This window comes from Leptonychotes weddellii, chromosome 10 (genome assembly GCF_054177405.1).
Source record: "Leptonychotes weddellii isolate Sample4059 chromosome 10, ASM5417740v2, whole genome shotgun sequence".
Classification (NCBI taxonomy): domain Eukaryota; kingdom Metazoa; phylum Chordata; class Mammalia; order Carnivora; family Phocidae; genus Leptonychotes; species Leptonychotes weddellii.
Genome location: NC_138378.1, coordinates 41,945,878 through 41,959,411, shown reverse-complemented (window position 1 = coordinate 41,959,411; position 13,534 = coordinate 41,945,878). Strand labels below are relative to the sequence as shown.

The window sequence follows — 13,534 nt, the reverse complement described above, 5'->3', positions numbered from 1 at the left end:
TCATCTATCTATCTATCTATCTATTTATCTATCTATCTCTATCTATCATCTATCATCATCCATCTGTCCATCTAACTTTCCTATTAGTTCTGTTTCTCGGGAGAACCCCCATTAGGACAATGGGAAAGGGAGAGAGGCTTCCTCCTGGGAGGTCAGGGAAGGCTTCCACAGAGAAGAAACACAGAAATGGGTCTTACAGGACAAGCAACATTTGAATAAGGCAGGTTGTCCTGGTCTGCAGGTACAGCATGAACAAAAGTGCAAAGGCATGAAGTACATGACATCAAAACATGATTCTAAAAATATTAAAACACAATTCTCTCACTGATATTTTGGTGTCAAATATTTACTTAGTTCATTTACAAGGGAATCAACAGGCTGATGAAGCTAATTTAAAAGATCTGAAAAACTGGTAGAGACGGTGAGTGAATAAAGGAATGATGGAATAAGATGGTAAAAATAGATGCAAAACTGGTTGAAGTTTTATAGGACAATAAACCCATTATCTTTGAGGTTATTTACATTGCCAGAAAAAATCATTTGCCATTTGTCAATATTCAGAAATTAACATCTGGCTTTGTACTCTGGTCCTTAATCAACAGTAAATGTAAGTCAACAAGTGAGTCACCTAGTGCTGTGTAAAAATCACTCCAAAACTTAGCAGCCTGAAACAGCAAACATGTCTTATCTCAGTTTCTGTGCATCAGGAACTTGGAAGTCACTTGGCTGGCTCAGAGTCTGGCTCAGAGTCTCTGAGAGGTTGCCATCAGGTTCTGAGCCAGAGCTTCAGTTTTTGGAAGGTGCTAGAGGACCCCCTTCCAAGCTTACTCAGGTAGCTGTTGGCAGAATGCTCTAGGTCCTTGCCATGGAGCCTCTTCCACTCATAAGATGGGGCAGCTGGCTTCCCTGAGAAGAATGATGAGAGAGAGGGAGAGGGACAAGGATGGGGAGGGGGAGGGTACATGAAGGGGGGAAAGAGGGAGGAAGAGGGAGAGAGAAGGAGGGAGGGTCCAGGTGGAAGCCATACTCGGTTCATAACATAATCTCAGAAGTGACATCCCATCACATGCGCTGTGTTCTGCCCTCTGGGAGTGAGTGTCTCAGAACAGCACACTTTAGGGGAGGGGAATTAAGCACCAACATTTGGGGAAAGGATTATCTTAGAACTTGGGGACATTACCTTAAAACCATCACATTCCCTCCCCTTGAAGATCTGATGCCACCCAGGCAGACCACTAGACAATGCTCTAGTATAATTTTCAGGGAGTCAGGTGGCAATCTTTTGACCTATCTCCATGTTTTGTACACTTTTTGTTAACAGTAGCATGTTTGGGGGACATGGGGTGGTCCAGTGGGGCTGGGCTAGAGAAAAGAAGTTCTGGAAGGCTGATGTACCCCATAAGCCAGCTGAGGCCCTGTCCTGTGGCTGGTCCCAGGGTGCCTCTGTGGCCTGACCGGCCCTGCAACCAGCCCACCAGGTCAGTGTTTTAGGAGGATAGGTTGAATTGGATGTTATTGGCACAAAAGGAGAAAGGGAGACCGGGAGGCTGGGGACAGAGCTTGACTGTGGAGCCTGAGGGAGGGCTGCGGTGGAGGGGGCACAGGAGCAGCTCTGGAGAGGATGCTGGAGTTAGAGTCTCTGCCAGACATAGGGGCTGACCCCCAGCTTTGTTGGAAGTTACAGACAGCATGGAAGTGGGGAAGGATGGCAGAGGCAGGAAGTGCCAGAGTGGGCCCAGAGAATGGCTGGTGCCTCATGCTGTCAGCCAAGGACCCACCTTCATTTTTGCACAAAGGGCAAAGGTGACTGATCAGGGAGGGGAGATCTGAAGGGTGTGTGGGTGGTTGACTGAACAAGCCCCAGGCAGTCCAGGCTATGAATGTGCAGATGTCTTCGGTTCAGGAATCTTAGAGCATGCACAGATTTCCTCCTCCCTTAGTGGAGGCTGGTGATGGGGTGGTGGTGATGGTCGTTGGAAGGGCAGGGATTTTTCAGGGGTGGAAGGGTCACAGAAAGTTCACAGTAATTGGAGAGCAGCTTTGTCCCAGCAACTGGCAACAAAGAAGCACCACACAACACACTTGGAGCAAGACTGAAAGGCCTGCACTGAAAACACACCAGGTACTCGCAGGCGGTGGGGCCAGGTGGCAGGAAGTTCCCTCTCTTAGATAAGGTGCAAATATTTCCTGCTGCGGCCAGACGAGTGCTTCCGGCCCCAGCACACTCTGGAGCTGGGGGCACGGATGCCTAATGGCACCTTGCATCCAGCTGATAGAAATCCAAGTTCTGGTGCACTGTCTTCCAGAAGATAAGGTGTGAATGGCTGTGAATCTACAGGTAGCACATTCCTTGCTTTTTGGAAGAACAAATGCATACAGTAGTGCCAGTGGGTGGGAGGCTGGTCTGTTGGCCCTACTGATGTGTGTATAATTGGGTTATTCTGAAGGCAGACCCTAGGTAAGGCGTTGGGGCAGGTGGTGTTCCTGAGGGTGGTCCCAGGAAGCAGGAAGGAGGGGGTGGGGAAGTGAGAAGATGGGAGGGGAGGAGCCTCCAGCGAGGGAAGGGTGTTTATGAGCAGGAACGGTTGAGGCCTTGTGGGGCTGGGGAGCCCTTACCCCAGAGATGCCCACCCGGGACAGGGACACTCATTCATCATCCCTTTGCAGAGCCACGTGCCTGCTTGGGCCTGGCACTTGGGCAGGTGCACCTGCATTTTTGTTTGATTTTATTCATGCCAGAAGTATCTGTCCTTTTCTCCCTGGCCTCGATGTGTAAAAGTGCTGTCCTCTCCGAGTTAGACTGTAAATGTTCAGGTTTCAGGTTCTTTTCTTGCTGCCCTTCTGCCACCCTGTCATCATCTCATTATCCATATTCTGGGTAATTAAAATGATCACGACAAATATCTGCTGCTTGGACGCCAACAGACTTGTAGAGTGGTACCTGCGTGTACGTGCACATGTGTGCGGGCGTGTGCGTGTGAGAGCCTGTGTGTGGGTGTGTGCGTGTGGGTGCCTGCGTGTGTATGCGTTTGTATGCATACGTGCCCGTGCACCTCTGCGCACACTTAGAATGTCTACACTGCCGGGGGCGGGGGGGCATGTGAGGGGGACAGAGCAGGGGAGAAGGAGTGGCAGAAGGGACTTCTCTACAGACCCACCCAGAACTGATCGCCGAAGTCCCCTTCCTTTGTTACTGTTACTCATTACTTGGATGTAGGGAGTTGTTTGCTTTGGCTGACATCCCAGGATCTAACATGGGTGCCTTTTCTGCATTGGCCCTTTGGTCAAAATACAGCCTCCGTGACTTTTGGGGCCATGTAGGAGCAGGTAAGGAACAGGTAGACCAGATATCAAGTGAGGATAGGTGGGCTCCGTTGGGTTGTGGGCTGGGGCTGGTATGACAGCGTGGATCCCTCAGTAAAACCATCTGGGTCGCTGAAATCTCCGAAAATCTGAAAACTCACCCCCAATATATTAATATTACGTATATATGTACACATACACACATATGTTCTATCCTCAGGACACTGAAGCAGCATATTACTTGGGTTATAGAACACACCTCAAAATAAAAAGATAAAAGTAAAACAAAGATGAAATAAACGATACTGAAAATAATTTTTATTTTAGATTTTTTTAATTGTGGACATTTTTTCTTTAGTAAAGTAGCATTGGAAGTATTTCTAACATGATCAAGCATACGCCATTGCTTTTATAAACCTTAGTTCATACTTTCTGATGTAGCAATTGGGACTTCTAAGTTTGGAGTGCTTGGGATCTGGTTCTGGACCACTCTTGACACCAGGAGGCTCAGAAGGGACCTGGCGAGGCACGTCAGCCACCCTGCCTACATCATCGCACTCACTCTTTCAGTTCTGCTCAGGGATGCAAAGGCTCATGTCAAAATGTGGCCACTAAATTTCCACTGATTTTTGGTGTTAGTGTTTTTTTTTTCTTCTTTAACAAGGTATTGTGTTTTTATATATTTTTTACACAAACATTTTCAAAACCCACTAAAACACTTTGGATGATTTTTTTCAACAGATGAGAAATCTATCTGCAAGTTTCTTTCAGTGCACAGATATGAAGGTTTTCAGAAGTGATATGCTTCTGTTATTTCTGGTGACGAAATCATAAGAATGAGAAAGCTTCCATGCTTTTCAAGCTCTCCATAGGATGAGTTTCTTTGAAAAGCTGTTCTGTTGTCACTGTTAAAACATCACCTTGACCTCGAAAATTCAGCTTTGTTTATAGTTTGAGACACTGCTAGGTTGCACTCAATGACTAGCCTTTGTTCAGCCAAAGAAGTAGCTGCCTTTTCATAAAAGAAAATTACCCATCTTGTCTCTAGAATTGCTTCTCTGGGAGCATCAGCTATGGGGATTCACATCCATGGTCACTCCCCAGCTCATGTCAGAGCATTGAAAAGCTTCCTCCATGTACATAAACCCACGTACCCAGGCACATGTAAACTGCACAATATGTAGAAAGAAGCTGCCCCTTCAGCCTTTCCTTCCTGGGGAGTCCCTGCTCTTCCCTCAGGATAGCTCCTGGACTTTTGTGACTGCAAGGCTTGGCTGTGCAGGGTCGGTCCTTACACTAAGTACGTGGAGATGTTCTTTATCACATTTGCATGAAATAAATGTAAAGACTGTCCTGTCTATCCTTTCCAGGGGTCACACACCCCACTTTGGGGACCACTGATCCAGGCTCAGGCTGACAGAAACAAGCTTCAGGTACACTTGATGGCTTGAGCCCCCGTACCTGCACAGGTGTGGAAAGTGATGCTGGAACTGCACAGCCCACCGGGTCAGGGCAGGTGTGGCCACTGTGGTCACACTGACAAGGGAGGTACCTTCCAGACTCTCCTGTACTGGCTGCTGAGGGTTCCCACTGATGGTCATCAAGGTTCCATGCAGGTCATTTCAGATGTTTATTTCAAGTCAGGTTAGTGCATTGTTCCTATTTTACACATAATGGGACTGAGCCTCAGAAGGTTGAAGATCTCAGGATAGAGAATGCAGAGGCAGAAGCTGGAACACAGTTCTGTTTCCATTTGCCACACGCTGCCCACTTGTCCCATGCCACCAGCCTGCCTCCTTCCACCTGCCTCGCTCCACTTCCACTTGGCAGTGGGAAGGAGCATCCTGCCAAGGTGGTATTTTCTTGCTCTTTGCTGTAATGGAACACTGCCTTAGGCCCATGAGAGCTAGCTCCAGAAGTTCTGTCCTTTCCCTCTCAGGGCTGGCAGAGAACGCACGGGCACTGCAGGGGCCAAGCCTTTGTGGGGGCTGTGGGTCAAAACTGATTTTTTGCAAGGTTCTGACCCTTCCTCACTCTCCTCCAGGTAAGTGTCATGAGCAAGTGCTTGCTGCTAGTTTCACGGAGCTGGTCTTTTCAACCTGGCCCGTGGTGGTCAGTGCACCTTCAGGAATGGAAAAAAGCTCTTCTGGGCTCATCATGCATATGCCAAATTCCCAAACCATCTAAACCTGTAGATCCTAAGTTCATATCTACTTAGCCAATGAAGACTTCCTGTTTTTAAGTTCAAGGAGTTTCTTTAAAAACATAAACAAATGGAAGTTGTTCTGGACCTTGAGTAAATATTCCCTAAGAGCATTTTGTTTGAAGCATGAATAAGCAACATATGGGCCATGTTTCCTTCAAAATACACACATTTCAGAGGAAAGGAGCTTAGAAAAACACATCCTGCATTTTTGCCCAGTGGAAAAATATCTGGAAAAATTACTGGACCTGATTTTCAAATTTTATTTTATTTTTTTCAGTGGTTAATTTTAACATCTAAACATAATTTCTGAGGCTGGTATTCTTGGGATGTCCATGTTGAAGAGCCATGTTTGCCCCTGTCCGCATCGCCCCACAGGGTTTGTGTTCACTGCTGGCAAAACTCGGCATTAGTCCTGAACTCATGCCTGTGAGGGCTGGTGGGAGGGATATCCACCTCCTGGTTTTCAAGGTGAAGAGAGGGACACCTGGCCAAACTCTCCGAGGTCCTTCAACCTGGAGAAGCTTCCGCGGGAGCCATCTCACAGTTTCTGCTGCATATCTAGCCAGGCATACAAAACCAGAAGCACCTAAAAATACAGGACAGCTTAAGGTCTACTTCTTGTTCCTGCGGGCAAGACTCGGATATGAGCCAGTTGAAATGGAACAGAGAGCTTATTGGAAAGATGCTGGGGTTTCCCGAGAGATTCACGGAAGAGCTGAGCATGCAGGTTTGGAGACCTCTCTTCTAGGCAACCATCACTGACAGGACTCGGCTCACAGCACCAGGTTCACTTTCCAGGTTCCAGGATCCGGGGGTGCGATGCCTGCCCAGTGCCAAGCTCCCCGGCTCTTCCTTCCTGCGCCCCCCCTCCCCCGGCATGACTTTCTGTTCCAGGGCGCGACCTCTCCCGGGTTTCAGGAAGGAACTTGCCCTCTGCATTGTCAACCTAAACTACTGGGCACGCTCACCAAATATCCCTCGCCGGACTCTCATGGCCATGTGGTGTCCACGGCTTTATTTATACATGTCTAAAGGACCCCCTGCCCTCCCTCTCACCATTTTTCATAGAAATGTGTATTTATTTCAAATAACAACAACTAATCCAACACTAGCTAATCATTTACTATATTATATATAAAAATATATAGTAATATATTTTATTATATATATGTTTATTTCAAGTCAGGTAAGTGCATTGTTCCTATTTTACACATAATGGGACTGAGCCTCAGAAGGACTAAGTCTAAGGACTTTCCATGTGTTACCTGAAGCTGGGGTCAAAGCTGAGTCCACCCTGCCCTGCACAGACCCAGCACTGAGCCCTGGGTGGGAGAGGCCACCACCGTTATTGGATTGCCCTGACTTTGGTGAGCGCCGAGCTGATTCATAACAAAACCACTGTTTGCCAGGTTTCAGCTGCCATACGTTCAGGACAAATGGCCCTTCCCTGCAAGGTCTAAGCCACCCTGGCTGCCACACCCTGTTTTGGCCAAGCTCAGCCTGCCCCTGGAATGGAACCTCCTGTCTCCTGGGGTTGGAGGGGGCGTGTCTGGGGCCAGGGACCTGCTTACTCAGAGGTTGTGCAATCAGGAAATCGGTCTCACGGGTGGCCCCAGAGATTTATTAGCCCCTCAGGCTGTTGGGCAAGTGGCTCATTTCACCATCTTGCTGAGACTAGGGAGGAAAAGGGGCCTAGCAGCCAGCAGGGGGGTGTGGGGCTTGGGCCGCAGGCAGCCAGATCTGTGCTGTGAAACAGAATGAGTTCCCGAATCCATGTGGGGCTCAGAGTGTACTGGAGGTTTGTTCCGAGGGGAGAGGGGGAATAGATGGGCCCCCTAATGCCTACATTCTTCCATAATGTTCCTTGTTTGAATTCAAAATGGCTGGACTTGCTCACATTTGTGGCCAGGCAGGGAGCTAACCTCTCCCCCGTCTCCTGCTCTTCCTCTTTGCCTTCCTTCCCTCCTTCTTTCTCCCTTCCCTCCCCCTTTCCTTCCTTACTCCCATTCTGTACTATATTTCACCCTCCCTGACCCTCCTTCCCTCCTTATCTCCCTCTTTGTTCCAGAAGGGATTTCAAGGTGGCTTAAGCAAGTAGATACACACATTCCTTTGGGTGCAAGTCCCCTTGGATCGGCACAGACACCCAGTTTATTCTGTGAGTGAGCGCTCCAGCCTCACCCTGCCGGACAGCCTAGGACAGCGGGCAAGCTCATGGCTGTCATCCAGCCCCGGGAGCCCCGTCTCCTGCAGTGCTGGCTCTCTGGCCACGTGGCTGCTTGCAGACGGTCAGCCCTCCGGGTTCCCGCCGCACCCCACCCCCGGTCCTCCCTGTGCTCCTCTCCAGTGCCTGGGGGCCTTACGTGAGTGTGTTTGGCCCTGTGGGTCTGGCCTCAGGCCAACCCCTGGTGCCCAGCAGGGTGGGCGACATCCTGCCCTCCTGCTGAGTGCTAGGAGAGTTCCAAGTCACACACTCTTCTTCTGTTCTTCCCTTTCTTGGGCTAAGAAGGTGGATGGAAAGAGAGATGGTGAGAGAAAGTTGCTTACCTACAATGAATGTAAGTCAGTAGTGAGGTAAAAAATGATCGTAATATAACCATGCAAAGATGTGGCTGTTTTATATCTGGAACAGAGAGCAGGGGCCACACAGCAGGGATGGAGCTGGACAGCTACAGAATGGAGGTGGGGGGTACTTTCTCTTCCAGGACAGCCTCTGCCCCCTTCTCCCCTTTCCCTGACTCATGCTCTCACCAAGCCAGGCTGCTCAGGGCCCCTATAGGCCTAGGTCCTAAAGTGCAGGGACAGCAACTCAGACAAAGATGTGTGTCCTTGAGCCATTTACATATAGATAACCCCAAACCTATCACAGTTTACAGGACATTTATGGTTCACCTCGTGAAAGATTCTGGAAGTGGACAGTCCAGGTTAATGTGTGGGCCAAAGATTCAGGCCGTCCTGTCCTCGGCATGTGAGCTCTGTCCTCAGGCTTGACCTCAGGGCTGCAATATGCGGGCCACCACTGTCTGTGGGCATCACTAACAGGGATCAAGCTCTCTGGAAGGAAAAGACCGTCCCGGGAGGCCTCCAGCCATACTCCCCCCTACATCTCTTCACCACCCCTAGGTACAAGGGAGGCTGGGGAGACACATCTGGATATTTCAGTCTTTGTAAGTGCGGGAGGGGCTGGGAATGGAGACGGGGGGGGTGGGGGACCAACCAAGAGGGTCTGCCACATAGGAAAAGTGGCCATTCTGTGTAGTTCAGTTTTGGGGGGTGGAAAGCCTCAGTTGGGGTAGCAAGAAAAGAACACAGGCACTTAAGACAGGTCAGCACAGTTGGTGGTGCCAGGACGGATGCACCGCCACCCTCCAGCCTGGAGCCCTGCCCCTGCGAGGTCTCCCTGTGCCAGTGAAGTTTCTTCTTCCGCTTAGCTCCTGGACGGACACAGACTGTTCCAAGTTTCAAAATAAAGGGAGCTCTTGCTCCCATGAGCCATCCGCTTCAAGGGCTCACTTACGACTTTGCGGCTTCCTCCGCTGGAGCCTTGCTCTGATGGAGACAATCGGAGTGTTCTGCCCACCGGAAGGGCTTAGCAAAGCCCTCTGAATGCAACACTGTGAGGCAATCATCTGGAATCGTGACTCAGGCTTTGTCTTCCTGCTCCGGGCTATATGAGGGGCCAGCTGCGAGATGAAGGAGTTATTCAAAACAGATTTTAAAGTTTGGACACAGGTGTCCTTTTCTTCAACCGTTAACTTCTCCGCACTCTCCTGCATCCGGTGTCTTAGCTCTCCCTGAGGGCGATGGCTGGCCAGACACTTTTGGAAGTTTGGCATTTTTCCTAGTAAATGGATATGGTCCTGCTCAGTCACTGGCTATTTGACACGACACAATTTAAAACACACAGTATTCATCATGAGCCGAAAGTCTGAGGCAATTTGTTGGTGGGGAGAACATAGGAGATTAGGCTGTGCAGACCTGAGTCCTGGGTCTGGACCCCATTTCTGTGGCACCTTTGAGAGGGGTCTTTCATGGAGTCTGATGCAGTCTTCAAACCTCTGCTTTCTCACCTGTGAAAGAGCAAAATGACAACCTTGACTCCTCCTTCCATCCTCACAGGACGTTGTCAGGATCAAGTACACACTGGGGAGGGAAGGAATGCTTTAGCACTCTGTAAGAAGAAAAAGTCGCCTCCCTGATTCTCCAAACCTTCCGCAATCTGAAACCACCAGCTGGGTTTTCTTTTTTGCTTTGTTTAATTTGAATTCTCCTGGTTTCTTGGAAAAGTGTATGTTATCCCGGGATATGAGCAGAGGCTGGAGGAACGGCAAGCAGTAGAAATTAAGGTAGGCACAGAGGGAAAGCTCACTGTGGAAATTCTGGAGTGTTCACATCAATAGAAATCATAACCTATAATTTACTATTTTTAGGTTCTCCATTTTATCCAATTATTAGTTCCATGAAAGGGATACACAATATTTTGGATGCACATCATAAACACAGTACCTTAAACTGGGAACTCTCAGAGGATGGTACTGGGCCAGCAGCATCTACCTCCTCTGTAACTTGTTAGAAATGCAAATTCTCAGGCCAGCCCCTGACCTGCCGAGTCAGCAGCTGCGGCATTTTGGGGGGTGCTGGAGCCCATATCTGGGTTTTAACCAGCCCCGGGGGGATTCTGATGTGTGTACTCTAGTCTGAGAACCACCTGCTTCAACAACGTGGGCGTATATCTGTCTCACACGGGACGAGTCTGGGGTTGAGGCAACCCAGGTGTGGTGTGGTCAGCATGCGCCCCCACGCCTCTGTTAATCCCGAGGACCGCTTCCTCCTCTGTTGGCTTCGCCCTTGGGCCAGTTCCCCTCTGTGACAGAAGATGGCTGCAAGCTGTAATTAGGATACAACACTCCCTTTTCCATTGCCAACAAGAGGGAGGACCTGTCTTCCAATGGTGGAATAACAGACTCTGTTCTGGTTGGATTGGGCCAACCCAAGCCACGTCCTGCCTAGACCAAAAATAACCACTAATAATAACCACCAACCTCCGGGAGGGGGGTGAGGTACAGTGATTGGCCAAAACCCAGATTCATGAGCCAATCGGTGGCAAGAGGAGGCGGGATGCCGTTGGCTGGCCAGAACCCAGCTCCCTGGTGCACAGCGCCGTGGGGTCCCGCCGTGTGTGAGCCTCCGCCTGTGCTCCCGTGCCTCGGTTTCTCCTTTTGTGAGATGACTACACTAGAGAATGGTTGAGATGCTGGGTCATTCCACAAATGGCTGATCAGCTCGCAAGCAGCTAGCAGGCCGGCGCTGCTTTTATGCAGAATGCTGGTAAGACGGGTTTGCACCCCTGCCCTAGGGGCGTGCAGTGGAGCTGAGAAGACTGAATGCAGGTGGGAGAGTGAGGGAAGGGTGAAGGTAATGAGCACCAGGGGCTTATCAGTAGGGAGCAGGCCTCTCCCGGCGGCTGGGTCAGCACTCACAGGGAAGTACGGTGGGGTGAATCCAACGTGCTTGTTTCTTAAAGTTGTGTCAAGTGGAAAAGAATGCGGCATACCTGGCATAGAAGCATGTGGTTTACATTTGCAGTGTGAAACTGGTTTTAGACTGACTTTAAGCGGGTATCTATAGGGAATGTGATGACGTAAGGCAGTTACTGCAGTGCTTAAGGGAACATTGATTTTCTATAGTTTTAAGTTTGATTTACTAGATTTAAAAGGGCTGCGTGAGTGCTATACCGGTTTTCCACCGTTGCTGTCATAGATTGCCACAAGTTTAGTGGCTTAAAACAACGGGAATATATTCCAGTCCTATAGTTTGGAAGCAGCAACATGAGTCTCGTTGACCCAGAATCAGTGCGTTACCGGGTCAGTGTTCCCTTCTGGAAGCTCTGGGAGAGAATCTGTTTCCTTGTGTTTTCCTGGGGTGCCTGTGGGGTGGCCCATTCTGCCATCGTAAAGCCGGCCACAGCATTTCTCTGAGGCTGCTTCCTTGGACCATGTCTTTCTCGGACTCCCCTGTCCAACTTCCGCTTTCTGAGGATCCTTGTGATAATCCAGGGTCATTTTCCTATTTTATGGTCATCTGCTTAGCAAACTTAATTCCATCACCACCTCTAGTCCCTTTTTCCATAAAAAAAAAACCTGACATATTCACAAGTTCTGGGGATTAAGATGTGAACCTCTTTGGCAGAGCCATTATTCTTTCTACCTCAGGTGCTTAGAAAAATCTTCCTGGGAGATTTCTAACACTGTCTCGACAGGCATCAGGAGTATATTCCATTTTAAAATACAGTTTGCAAGATTGAAGAACTATAATTCATTAATGTGGTAATTTTATAATAATGTGCCTCTCCCTGTGCAGATAAATCACAATTCTCTTTGTCCAAGGCCGCTTCAATGTGACATTGCTACCCCTCCTACCAAAAAAGGGTAATTTCTCTACCTTTTTGAATCTGCACCAGACTCCTGACAGGCTTTCTCTAAGAGAAAGTGGCTGGAGCCTGGGTCTCATCCACGCTCCTTTTTTTTGGAATCTGAAATTACCTAAACATTAGCAAAGAGGAAATGAGAATCTATTTATATGTACACAGATTTTACCAGAGATACAAACAGAATGATAATTTGTAAGTCAAACTTAAAGTTTAAGGTGGAAAATGAGGCTTTAAAATGTTTGCATCTTCAGTAAAACATGCATTAATTTGAGATGCATTCAGGCATCTTCTCCTTTGATTTAGTAGGAGATGCGGGTGGAGCCCCCACTCCTGAGCCCCACACTTGAGATCTGCATTCAAGCTGGATGCGCCTATCTGCTAGTGCTGGGAGTGCGGGCTGCTACGGGCTCACAGTTGCCACCTCTCCGAGAATTGCCCCGAGACCACAGGGGCCTTTTCCCACAGATCCCCTGGAGGTGGACACAGCCCACAGTCACACTGGGCTGGAACTGGTTACAGGTAGTCAGAACCCTGGCCTCCAGCTGGAGCAGACGGAGGGGTGCAATTCACGCTCCAGAGCTCCCTGTGGATCAGACCAAAGCTTTCTACCTTGAAGACTGCTTGCATCTTGCAGAGGAACCCTACATGGTGCGGTTTCTTGTTTCTTTAATGCATTCCTGGACTGTATTTGCTAGTATTTCACTTATGATGTTTCCATCAATAATCATAAAAAGATTAGTCTATTGGTTTTTCATTTTGTGTTTTCTTAGGGTTTGGTATCATATGTGCTGAATAAAAATAATTTGGCAGCTTTCTCTTTTTATTGACCTAGAACATTTAAAATGGCATTGGAATTATCTGTTACTTAAATTTGGGGGTTTCATCACATTTCATAAAAATTATCTGGACCTTGGGCGGGGGAGGATTCAGACCTTCAGTAACATTCTCAAATGTTCTGGGGTAACTTGTCTGTTTTAATATTCTCTCTTTTTTTTAAGGTCATAAATTTTTTCTAGGTGAGGAAAAATACAGATGCTGAATATGTTCCCAGAGCACTTTCATTCATTCTGTTTCATTTGTATGGAGTGAAACAAAATGTTCTCTCAAAATTATTCTATTTTCCTCCGTTTCTATTGTTAGTTCTCCATCTCATTTCTGATTTTGAGTTGTTCACTTTCCTTTTTGTTCTCATGCTATGAAAATAGCATTATTGTTTTTTAGAATGTAAAAAGCACAAGCAATATAAAAAATAAAGTTAAAAATAGCCACCCCACATTGGATCACCTTGAGAGGAAACCACAAATAATTAGTGGTTGCCACTTTCTTCATGATCTCTTCACGCAAACAGGTATACACGTGCACTATCTAGTGTTACGCCAGCCTTAAGCTTCTGGATGATCTTAGTGGGGTCTGAATGATACATGAATGTAAGGTCCCTAGTGTTTGATCAGTGGAAACGATTAATGAGAAGTGATGAAGTGCTGGGCCAGTTTTCATAGCTGGACCTGTGCGGGGAGGGGATGTTCAGGCCTCGGAGCTTAAAAAAACAGGGTTCTTGGTGTCAGAGACAGCATGAAGCCAGACAGGGAGACATA

The 13,534-nt window shown here is 48.2% G+C and overlaps 1 long non-coding RNA gene across 1 annotated transcript; it reads left to right on the top strand.

Moving 5' to 3' along the window:
* The first annotated feature begins 2,223 nt into the window (after positions 1–2,223).
* Positions 2,224–7,134, top strand: LOC145723852 (uncharacterized). The gene is made up of 3 exons (XR_014149180.1): positions 2,224–2,338; positions 4,674–4,947; positions 5,348–7,134. It is a non-coding gene; the product is annotated as an uncharacterized LOC145723852 (long non-coding RNA).
* The last annotated feature ends 6,400 nt before the right edge of the window (positions 7,135–13,534 follow it).